We start from the raw sequence: 11,914 nt of genomic DNA, 5'->3' as shown, positions 1-11,914 counted from the left end.
CATCAATCGGTCTGCAGATCTGTTCCGTTAACTTTCAGGGTTTCTTCAGCTTCAGGTTTGTTTTTAACTTCGTGTTTGTAAGTGTCCTATACATAGTAACCAGTAGATTTCGGGTGAACGTGGGTTTCAGACATGCTGCTTGGTTTAAATGCAACTCCCGTTGCGTCTCTGCCATCGAGATTTTTTTTTTTTACTGTCAGCTGCCCCCCCCCCCCCGCCCCCTCTCTCCTCTGTCTCCTCTCTTACACTCACTCAAACGGCACTCACACACACCACACACACACACACCTTGTGTGCAGAGGTTTGGTAAAAAATGGTGGGTAAACTATACATTCTGTAGTCTTTTTTGTGTATATAATCTATATATAATATGATATTATATATATAGATATCTATATCATAGATATACTATATATATATATATGTTATATAGATATTAAAGTAAAATCCCATTGATTGTCTCCATACGAATTTAGATTACAGCCATACCCACCCAAGTAGAACCCAGTTTCTGCTCCTTATGAAGCTATAGTCTGTATATATCAACCTTGTACCTTATAAGAAACAATTTCCACTATCTTAGTAGAAAACTTTACCCATATTAATGGTGGGTAAACTATAAATTCTGTAGTATTTTTTGTGTATATATATCTATAGATATATATAGATATATAGATATATATCTATAGATATACATATATATATATATATGTATATATAGATATATAAAGTAAAAATCCCATTGATTGTCTCCATACGAATTTAGATTATCAGCCATAAACCACCCAAGGTAGAAACCCAGTTTCTGCTCCTTATGAAGCTATAAGTCTGTATGATATCAACCTTGTAACATTATAAGAAAAACAATTATCCACTATCTTACGTAGAAAAACTATATTACCCATAATCCTAAGCGTAACAGCAACGTTTCTGATTGGTCCAACTCACTGTTACCATAGAAACGTTTACCTTAACCGCGAAACCACGAACAGCTAGAGCGACAACAATAACTAGCTAGCAGACTAGCAAAGGGAGCCTCTTGTCACTAACTTCCAGTGGCCAGAGAATGAAATAATATCCAGTTATTTATCAGACAATATATCCTGCATTTCACTAATGGGAAAAGGTAGCTTGGTGACCTGCAACTTCATGTATGAAAGGGGTAGGCTAACCTAATCAATGCCGTGGCTTTTTGAGTAGGTGGCATGAATCTGCCATTAACCAAATTAACCTCAAAAACATGAAGTTGAGTCCTGTTTTCCGAGCTCACTCACTTTGGGCTTCTTTCCGAGACCGTTTGCTGGCATCAGGAGGAGGGCTGCTGTCTTGGCGGCGCTTAAAAAAATGACGGATATCCATTTTTAAAACCCATTCATCATTAACTACATGAGACATAGCCTAATGTAGGATAGAGTGACTGACAAATCTTTGACTGCTGCTTACTGCTAGATGTTTTAAGCCCCCAACGTCGACTTCAAGGCAGCGTTGCGACCGGGACCTCAAGACACCCACACCATGGCCAACCTCCTCCAGGCAGCGCTGACATGCAGTATTATGACACGCGCAATATGATTACTTCGTCCTTAGTTTTAACAACCTATGAAAGTAATAATGAACCAATATGAAACTAAAAACACATAAGTTAATTTAAATGGTTTGGGACTATTCAGAGTGATAACGCACTTGTGAGTGGTAAACGCCATTTCCAAATTGGCGGTGCATAAACGGCGTTTACGTGCGTTTAGCCTCCACTACATCACTGCTTGTGTGGAAATAAAAGAAATATAAAAAAGAACCAAAAACAAAATAAAAAATCACACTGATCACAAAAAATTAAAAAGTTAAAAAAAGAAAGTTATATTGAGTATGAAAACTCTTGTTCATTACATTTTACTTCATAATTGCAACCGCATGTGTTGTATTTCATGTTTGCAAAACGTTTCTGTATATATTTGTTTGTTACCATGACACACCATTGATCTGAACCTTGATGCTGTCATGTAAATAGTTTTCAATCAGCCAATAAATATAAAAAATTTTGATCAACTCATATCAATTGCATGCTTAACTTAACATACCGGTTAAAGCCCCGCACATTTCAAGAGAACCTGACCCACTTCCGGGTTAAATCTGACCCACTTCCGGTTTCAGGCCCCGCCCAGTCCGAGTACGGCTCCGGATACAGATTATTCATGTGGTAAACAGATACAGATACAGATACAGATAATGCTGTACTCGCTCATCCCTATATCTCATACAGTTGCAGTATATTTAATATTGTATCATGAAGGTAAACAAAATGTACTAGTCATGTACTTTATGATGGTCTTAACTGACATCCCTGTGTATGAGTGTTTACCTATGGCGTTGTTAAAGGACTTCATATGTTGGTTACAGCGTTGGAGTACTTTAAGGATAATTTTCAGCTGGTAACTTCGAGGTATGTTATTTGTCTTAATAGTGTTAGAAACAACAAACTTTCTTTTATGTACTTGGATGTAAGCGCAGCAGGCCATCTTCCACACTTTTAGTTATTCACCTGAGAAAAGTAGTCACGGTCAAGAGGTGCCTCATGCAACGGAGACACCTCGTCTGTGAGCACGGGCCGCCAGGCTGCCCCGCTCCGGCTCCTCCCACCATCCCGCTCCACAGGTGGCTGGTTTTCCTCCTCCTCCACAGCCTCTTCCAGCTCATCCCCTACACCAACACAAATGTTGTGTAATACAACACATGCTGTCACAACCTGTGCGCAAGGTAGAGCAAAAGAAGACAAGACTTTATTGAGCTATGAAAAATGAAAAAGAAAATGTTAAGCATGAACTGTTGTTTTGAGTAGTATATTTAGATTTGATTAACAAATTAACTACAGAAATATTGCAATGATTTATTACCTTAGGGACAAACTGTGGATGTGCTTCAAGTGCTTTTAAAAAGATGCACCTGAAGAGGGTTTTCATCATTCCAAAGGCACGCTCAATGATTGTGCGACCTCTACAATGATGGTAATTAAACCGTTGCTTTGCCATGCCTTTTAATGGCCTCTTATATGGTGTGATAAGGGCCAGGGGTTCCTGTAGACATGGGTAGCCACCATCAGCTGGGAGAAAATACCCAGGTGGAGGGTAAATCACCCTAGTGTAGATGGGGCTTCAGAATGCGTGCATCATGCACACTTCCTGGGTAACCCACAAAGATGTCCATAAAGGGACCCTGATGGTCACAGACGGCCTGAAGCACCACGGAGGGAAAGAGCTTCCTGTTGTCATAGTCGTGACTATCAGGGCCGCCGGGACATTTGATCCTTATGTGGCAGCCATCTACTTCCCCTGCTGCCTTGCTAAATGCATGGTGATGAGCCAAGCGAGCAAAGCCATCCCCAAACACCTGGAGCTCCTCCTGTGTGCGGGGGAAGTGAACAAACTGGGGCAGCACAGCCACCACCTCATCCACCATCCTGTGGTCCACTCTGTGCACCGTGGATAGAGGCCTGCAGAAGACCCTGGAGACAACTCTGTAGGCTGAACCGGCTGCCAGAACAGGAACACGAGTGGCTCCAGGGTCAGCCCCCATCCGTGCTGCCTGTCCCTCCTCAGCTGCTGCATGGCCTCTCTGGCCAGCCTGAAGTCAGGGCGGGTGTCCTCACCTCCATAGTACCGCTGCAGTACTGGCACTGTGGCATTGATGGCACAGTAATGCCGCGCCTGTGTAACATGAATAGAGGAAGCTTTATGTATGATTTAATTTTTGGGGATAAACTATTAAAACATATCGGCTCAAAACTCATTTGCAGAGAGGGGATTTAAACCTGTTCCCTTTTACTGGTTCATTAACAGCGTGTTGACCTTGTTATTGTTACTTCATTAAGCCTTTTTCTGTTGATCGCATATTTTACCACCGCATTTGTTTTAAAAGTTACCAGCCAATAAGCTTAATGTTACAATACAACCACCAGCAGTAAAACTAATAGGTCTAGTATAATAGTAACGTTCAGTACAGTTGTAAGTTATAGTAGTTAAGTATAAGCACACGCTGTTAATCTTAAAATGCCACATATAGATACGATTTTTCTCCATAAAAGGTGACGATGAATAACGTTAAGTCCCACAACTTTAACATGTATAGACATAACATAATAGCGGTTGTAAAAAATAAATAAATGCTGAATAATGAGTTAACGTTGGCCTATTAGCTATTGCAATGCTACTTATTCACCTTTGCTCGTGTTTCAACATTACATTTCAACATTGCAGAGGTGGCGACACACCAACCTCCTCTTCCTCCTGCGGGCAGCCTGATACCGATGCTCCCTCAACAGATCCTGCTCCATCTCAGCAAAGATGCTGTACAGCAAACAAATTACCAGCACATCCATTGTTGTCCACTGTTAAATGGACCATTTTCACAGCTGACATTTTAACTTGTCATAGTGAGAGAAGCACAGCTTAAAGTGGTAACCTTAACGATGGCTCAATTCCATTAGGTTTCCCAGTTAGCTATTTCAGTGAGTCCACGTGCACAATACCAGGGCGTCTCCTAAGTGGAATGCAGCCATCATTTATGTTTTTAATACACCTGCGCTTTTCATACTATGACATGTCAACATGTCATCCATGAAAAAGATCTATTGCAGCCTTTTCACTGACACCATTATGCAATGACGTGCTCTTGCTAGCCTGTTCCATTGTACGTGTTCTCCGAATGCTAAGGACGACTCTGACCTAGCCTCTGAATGCTCCTACCTTGGAAGGACTAGTCCTACCAAGGAACTAGTCCTACCAAGGAAGGATCCATGACATTGAGAAACGGGGAGTGTCTCCATTAGATCAGTTTTTAGTTTTTTTTATCTGTGTGACAGGGCGCTTTGCGACCGTCACCGTAGCGATGCGCTACTTTAACTTTAAACGTTTGGACATTGACTTTCAAAGATTGATAATGATATGCTAATGTGTGTGACCACATGTTTGTTTGTTTGTTGTTATTGTGTTTAGCTTTATCCGTTACTCCATTCATCTTCACAGCTCTACAATTATCACATGGTTTTCTAGTGCGCACTTTGAACAACTAAGACTACGGTGATATATGCATACAACGTTGAATCCATTAACTTTCTAATCTGTTAATCATTCTTATCCATCATCATCCTCTTATCTTCTTATCTAATCAATCAGACAGCTACAGCTGATTCAGAACGCTGCTGCTCGAGTCAGCACTAAGACCAAGGAATGGATCACATCACTCCAGTTCTGAAGTCTTTACACTGGCTTCCTGTGTCTCAAAGAATTGATTTCAAAGTACTCTTGCTAGTTTTAAAATCCCTATAGGTTTAGGTCCAAATACATTTCTGATCTGCTACTACACTATGACCCCCCCAGACCTCTCAGGTCATCTGGGACAGGTCTACTTCTGTCCCCAGAGTCAGAACTAAACAGGGTGAAGCAGCTTTCAGTTTCTATGCTCCTCATATCTGGAATAAACTCCCAGAAACTGTAGATCCGCTGCTACTCTCAGTCTTTTAAATCAAGGCTGAGACCTTCTTTTTGATGCTGCCTTTCTTTAAATGATGCTCATTTCTTTAAATTTCTTATGCTGCACTGTAACTTTATTTTGTGTTTATGTGTCCTAATGTTCTATTTTGTTTTAACTGCTATTCATGTGTTTATTAGTTTTTAATGCTTATGATTTTTAACTGTCTGTACTTGTGTTTTATCTGTTTAACTGATTGTGTGTAAAGCACTTTGAATTGCCCTGTTGCTGAAATGTGCTATCAAATAAAGCTGCCTTGCTTGCCTTGCCTTATGTATTCCTGAGTTACAATAATCACATGACAATTGGTTCTTTGGTTAATCCGCTATTTGTTTATTTTGTTATTACAGTCATTATATGTGCAATATATGTATCTTACCTGTGTCCTATGACGTACTTGCAAAAGGGAGGTTGCCTATACACAGGTGCTTTTATAGCTGGGTGGACTTCGAGTTCACCGGAAGTGTTCCTATTTATGATATAAACGGTTTATGGGAAACTGACATATCCTGAAGAGGTTAAACCTGTTAGGATTGTATTTAATTACTACGAGGATCTCGTACGTTGAATAGCGTTTTGGCTGTTGTTAAAGCCGTTTGTATACTTCCCGCCTGCGCCACCCGTGTCATTATTGAGAATGGTTTGATCCATTTCAGGGGTGTGCTATCAGGGTATTTAATAGACAGGTTTCAGTTACACGTGAGAGTCAGATTGGGAAGGAGCGACAGTTTGGTTTGGGTCAGCTCAAATATAGGAAAAGGCTGTAAGTAATTAGACGTAAGTCTGGTGTTAGCCGATTCCAGTGTAGTAAAAGGCACTAGGTAAACAGCTGTTCCTTAGTTGTATTTTGCTTTTTGTTCTTTTGACTCACAAGTCCCGTTTTTTTCTATTTTGAAAGTCTGAGATTATTATTATACTTTTTGATATTTTTGTATTATGTATTTCACCTTTGGCCTTAATTGGGAGAAATAAACATTCCCTTCTTCACTGAAAACCCAACGTCTGATTCATCCTTCCAGTTACCCACCTTACTACGGCCGCTGGCGACATCTACCCACAACAATCTGTAAAATATGCTGTACGTTTTGTTTAATAACCACGTTTAAAAGGATCCTTATCAAAAAATTGTGCTGTTAGTTAAATGAGTTATTAACAAATTTTAACAGCGTCAATATTTTACTTGCGAGATTAACGTTCTTTATGGCCTAGCAAACTTTGTAGTTTTCTTCACATGCTGTTGCAACAACTGGTAACGTTAGAAAAACTACAACACCACACCGGGATCTAGCTAGACTGGAAACAGAACAACAGGCATGCCACACACACCTGTTTGGGCTTGCAAGCCGACCAAAGAGTAGTAACGTTATGTATTGAGTAGATGGCGAGTGCGAGACGACAAAATGGACGCCGATAAGATTCTGGATGGAAAGTTAACTTTTTAAAAGTTGCCAAATGGTTCCATTGACAAGACCAAAGTGATCTGTGTGTTTTGTTGTTGTGAGCTGAGCTATCATTGCAGCACGTCCAGTCTGAAATACCACTTTATGCCCAAGCACACAGCTGATGCCAATTCTCTGCTTCGCCCCTCGTCAAAGCGTTTTTTTTCTCACCCTTTTATTAATGGACAGTGTTAATGGACAATACTATCCATCCATCTTCAGCCGCTTATCCGGTATCGGGTCGCAGGGGCAGCAGCTCCAGTAGGGGACCCCAAACTTCCCTTTCCCGAGCCACATCAACCAGGTCCGACTGGGGGATCCCGAGGCGTTCCCAGGCCAGGTTGGAGATATAATCTCTCCACCTAGTCCTGGGTCTTCCCCGAGGCCTCCTCCCAGCTGGACGTGCCTGGAACACCTCCCTAGGGGGGCGCCCAGGAGGCATCCTTACCAGATGCCCAAACCACCTCAACTGGCTCCTTTTGACGCGAAGGAGCAGCGGCTCTACTCGGATGACTGAGCTTCTCACCCTATCTCTAAGGGAGATGCCAGCCACCTTCCTGAGAAAACCCATTTCGGTCGCTTGAACACTACAAAATGCTATATGTCAATGTTGTTTTCAATTGAAAAAAGTAGTTGCACAAAGTGACTTTTCCATGTTGATAAGAGTATAAAAATAAGAAAAAAAAATAATGGGACAAAAACAAATCAAGGGACATTAATAATTAATTAATAAAAAAAAAAAAAAGTGCTGTATTTATACAGCGCTTTTCCAGTCTTAACAACTGCTCAAAGCGCTTTTACATCTACAGGAAACATTCACCATTCACACACATTCATACACTGTGGCCGGGGCTGCCGTACAAGGTGCCACCTGCTCATCAGATAAACATTCACACACATTCACACTCCGATGCGCAGCACCGGGGGCAACTCGGGGTTCAGTGTCTTGCCCAAGGACACTTCGACAATGACTGCAGGGGCGGGGATTGAACCACCAACCTTCCGATTGGCAGGCAACCGCTCTACCGCTGAGCCACAGCCGCCCAAAGAAGTCTAAGTCTAAGTTAGAATCTATAAAAATGTGCGATTAATTGCGAGTTCACTATGACATTAATGCGATTAATCGCAATTAAATATTTTAATCATTTGACAGCACTACCAAAAATGTTCGTGTATCTTGTGTTCACGTAAAAAAAAAAAGGCGGGGGGGAAGAATATCGGCTGACATTTTGATGTCACATTATTTAAACTCTCAAATATTAACAAAGATGTTGACCATATTCTGGGGTTTTACGCATCCAGAATTGGACTCCCGTCGTCTCTGTCTTGGCCAAAAAGTTGCGATGGCCAACCAACACTTACATTCTGCGCCTCCGTAAGAAGAAATTGATTCAAAAATCCAGACACACACATTGCTACGATGCATACAAACAAAACAGCGCTGGTCCAAATCAGGCAGTGGAAGCACAGGACCGTTCATAGGTCAGCTCAGTTAAGTCACGTAGTATTGTCAAATAGCAGCCATCCCTGCCTGACCGCATCAATACCACTAATCATCTACTATACACTAAAGCCAACATTGATTGCCTGAGCAGTGGTGGAGCTTCACCTGCACTGGGGGAGTTAGGCTCCTGCTGGCTCCCTGTGATTGGCACTCAGTGGAGTCCAATTATGTTGGTGCTGAGCAGGACCCTTGCGGACCCTGTCAGAAACCCTTTGCCCTGCATCAACAGCTTGCTGACCAGGTTTTCATCACTTGTTGAATGTAAGACTTAAGTCTTTGCTTGAAATAGACGTGTAACAGAATAATAATCATTGCTTTGACCGGATCTCACAAATATGCGGTTTGTCTGACATATGAATCCTCCACTTTTGGCACTGACTCACCAGATATAAGGTGGATTAGGTTGTGTCGCACACCGTACTTAAACCTAACTTAAACCTCACCAAATCTCTTTAAAGAGAATGAGATAAAACAAATATGGAAGTATCCATGTAATTTAGTAATATTTTGGATGTTATTGGACCAAAAACTTTGTCGCATTTCTCCACAATATGAATAACAATAATCTTTCCAATTTTGAATGCAATGTCTAAACAGCTCACAGAGAAACACATTGAATAAGAAACCTAAGTGTTTGTTTCTGCACCATCCTGAAGCCCTGTATGTTATTCAGAGTGATTGTTTTCACCACTTGTCCATGAATTTTAATTGGCTGCAACTATAGATGTCATTTCTTTGAACACACTTTGGGGGAAAAAACACTTAATCTTATGTCTGCCTTGAAAACATTTTCTCCGATCTTGGAAGAGTACAACCCTACTCTCTCTCTCTCTCTCTCTCTCTCTCTCTCTCTCTCTCTCTCTCTCTCTCTCTCTCTCTCTCTCTCTCTCTCTCTCTCTCTCTCTCTCTCTCACACACACACACACACACACACACACACACACACACTATTTCTTCATACAGCAAACATACAAAAATGCTAGGTGATAAACACTTGCATGGAGGGCTGCACAGAGGTTGGACAGATGTTTTCCAGATGCCACTGATGGCAATGCCTTGACCGGTCTGAACACTGTGTGAGTTGATACCACGCTGAGATCACACTCTGTCTAATTGCTGATATCGGCAAGTATGTGAGTCTTGGCATCCATCCGATACCACGTGATTTAGCCCAGACATTATTTACTCCGTAATGCCTGGCTGTCAAAGCAGATAATTAAAGAAAAGGCATGTTAACGCGCTGGTATTGGATCGGTACTCTGTATCGGCCGATAAGCAAGTTTGTATGTGCAAAGAAAAAATGGTATTGGAACATCTCTTCTTGTCACCTTCAACTCAACACCTTGCCACTCATGTTTGCCAGGCAGTGATGCCTCCTCTTCTTCTGACTGGGAGAACAAGCAGGAAAGACAGCGTTGCCTCATGAGTGTAAACCATTGATGGCCTTACATATTGCCAGGCTGAGTGAATCCCTTGACCAGACACTGTGTAGCATTAAAACTCCCAGCCTGCCCATGTATCATTGTCTGTGTGGAAAAGCACACTGCTAACTGCTGTTCTTGTTGTGTGACAGCAGACAAGATAAGCAGCCATTGATTTCCCCCCCTCTTAACATTGGCTGAAAGGAGAACCCTGCCCTGATATAATTGTGTTGGGTCCTTGCTTTGTAGCTGTTGAATCGGATATGAAGTAGCAGATGGGTGGAAGCAGTGAATGACTAATATGACGTACACTACAGACGGCACTGACCCTGTAAAGTGCCAGCGCTTTAGGGTAAAATCATCTCCTCATCGAAACGCCTCACAGAGAGGTGAGTTTCAGCTCGTAGCGTTCACTGCAGGCTGAAATTCTATCCGTGCGAAATGGAGCAGCGCTGCTATACAATATTCCATTATTCAGCCAAAGCTCCTTGTTCATTTCCTTTGCTCGGAATACAACTCAACTTTTCTGCAGTGTAAATTTGAGGATTTATTCAATATTGTTCTTCATAATTCATACATGTACACACTGTGCCGAGAATATGCCCACTATGATCTCTGTTGTTACTCTGGATGAACTTATTTCTGTAAAGACATTTGAGGGATACTTAACATTCAATTCATTTATTTCTGTTTCTGAAAGGATGAAATCCCTACAGTGGAGCAGATGAGACACGTGGCAATTTCATGGAATATATTAATTTATTCAAAGACGTTAGTGGTTCATGTTTTATTTTTACGCTTGCCAGCAAGTGGATGCATGGTACACGGTGGTGATGTGTCTCAAAGAGACTAGAATATTTTCACCACAACTGAAACGCAGCCCGTGGCATTGACTTTATAGCCAAGCTGATGGACCATAACGTATTCCCTTAAGGATTTCACAGTTGTTTTTTCAGCAGTTTAAGGCAGAAATTGTGATGCTAACCATAGACATTTAATTGTTCTTATTCCTTTTTTGCAACAAAAATGGCCTTAGAGCAATATAAAATTAAAAAAAAGATTTTCGTTGTCAGTTAATTAAAAAAGCTACAGGAAACTTGTGCGTAATGTTTCCCCTTTAGAGTTTTTGAACAGAAATAATTAAGTGTGTCTGACAGTATATCTTTACAGTAACTTACCATTAGCACATTAACCCTATTTCCCTGTGACTATGAAGCTATTTAACATGCACTTCTTGATGTTGCTTGGTGGACTTTGTGGTCCGCAGGCATTTGCCGTGGCAAATCAATGACTCATTCATAGGTTTTATAAAAGTGCGATGATGTGGTCGGGTGGGTTCAGTGGGTAAAGCAGGCGCACAGGGAGTGTTCTGCCCTCAGAGTTAAGAATATTTTTTATTCTAAAGTGTTCTATGTAAGTTTACTAGGTGTTCTATTATATGTAGTAAAGTACACGCAGGAATAGTTTTCAGTGACCTTTATTTTGGAAAACATGACACGCTACGTGTTTTAAATAGTAGAAGAAGAACTATGCCGGAGAAAACATGACACGCTACGTGTTTTAAATAGTAGAAGAAGAACTATGCCGGAGAAAACATGGTACTCGAAGTGGACTCCTTATTGATTTTTCCCACGAAAGCATTGGCTGTAAGTTTAGTATTTATTTCTGTCGTTACTACTTGCATTATTCCTGTAGCTGTAAGTTAGTAAACCTTGTTAATTCATTCATCATTCAATGCACAATGTTTATCGCGCGTCTCTGCTAGCGATGCTCTCTCGAGGTTTATGCTAGCGCTATGTGTGTGAACGTAACGCTATTAGCTTCACTCTGATGTCATGCTAGCGCCATGTGCGTGAATGGGTAGTTAGCACATTGTTCATGTGTTGTATATTCTGATATATCTTAATAGGCTACAGATATTTTTTGTCCAGGAGACTAAGCTTCTGTCCTTTTCTTTCTGTTTAGTTTTCACTCGTTAATTTCACCTGCCTGAAGACAATAAAAGGAGCAAGGCGCTCGTCGTCCTG

General features: G+C 41.2%; 2 long non-coding RNA genes across 2 annotated transcripts in view; one reads left to right on the top strand and one right to left on the bottom strand.

Moving 5' to 3' along the window:
- The first annotated feature begins 891 nt into the window (after nucleotides 1-891).
- The window catches only part of LOC116704562 (uncharacterized), an 18,214-nt gene continuing 7,191 nt past the window's right edge, over nucleotides 892-11,914 (top strand). Inside the window, exon 1 of the long non-coding RNA XR_004335714.1 lies at nucleotides 892-949. This is a non-coding gene — a long non-coding RNA (uncharacterized LOC116704562). The remainder of the gene's footprint in view (nucleotides 950-11,914) is intronic.
- LOC116704564 (uncharacterized) overlaps nucleotides 7,544-11,914 on the bottom strand; it is a 16,021-nt gene continuing 11,650 nt past the window's right edge. The window contains exons 2-3 of the long non-coding RNA XR_004335715.1: nucleotides 11,436-11,438; nucleotides 7,544-7,559 (exon numbers count right to left, since the gene is read on the bottom strand). This is a non-coding gene — a long non-coding RNA (uncharacterized LOC116704564). The remainder of the gene's footprint in view (nucleotides 7,560-11,435; nucleotides 11,439-11,914) is intronic.

This window comes from Etheostoma spectabile, chromosome 16 (assembly GCF_008692095.1).
Source record: "Etheostoma spectabile isolate EspeVRDwgs_2016 chromosome 16, UIUC_Espe_1.0, whole genome shotgun sequence".
NCBI lineage: Eukaryota > Metazoa > Chordata > Actinopteri > Perciformes > Percidae > Etheostoma > Etheostoma spectabile.
Note: the sequence above shows the minus strand (reverse complement) of the source record. Positions and strands in the feature narration are given on the sequence as shown.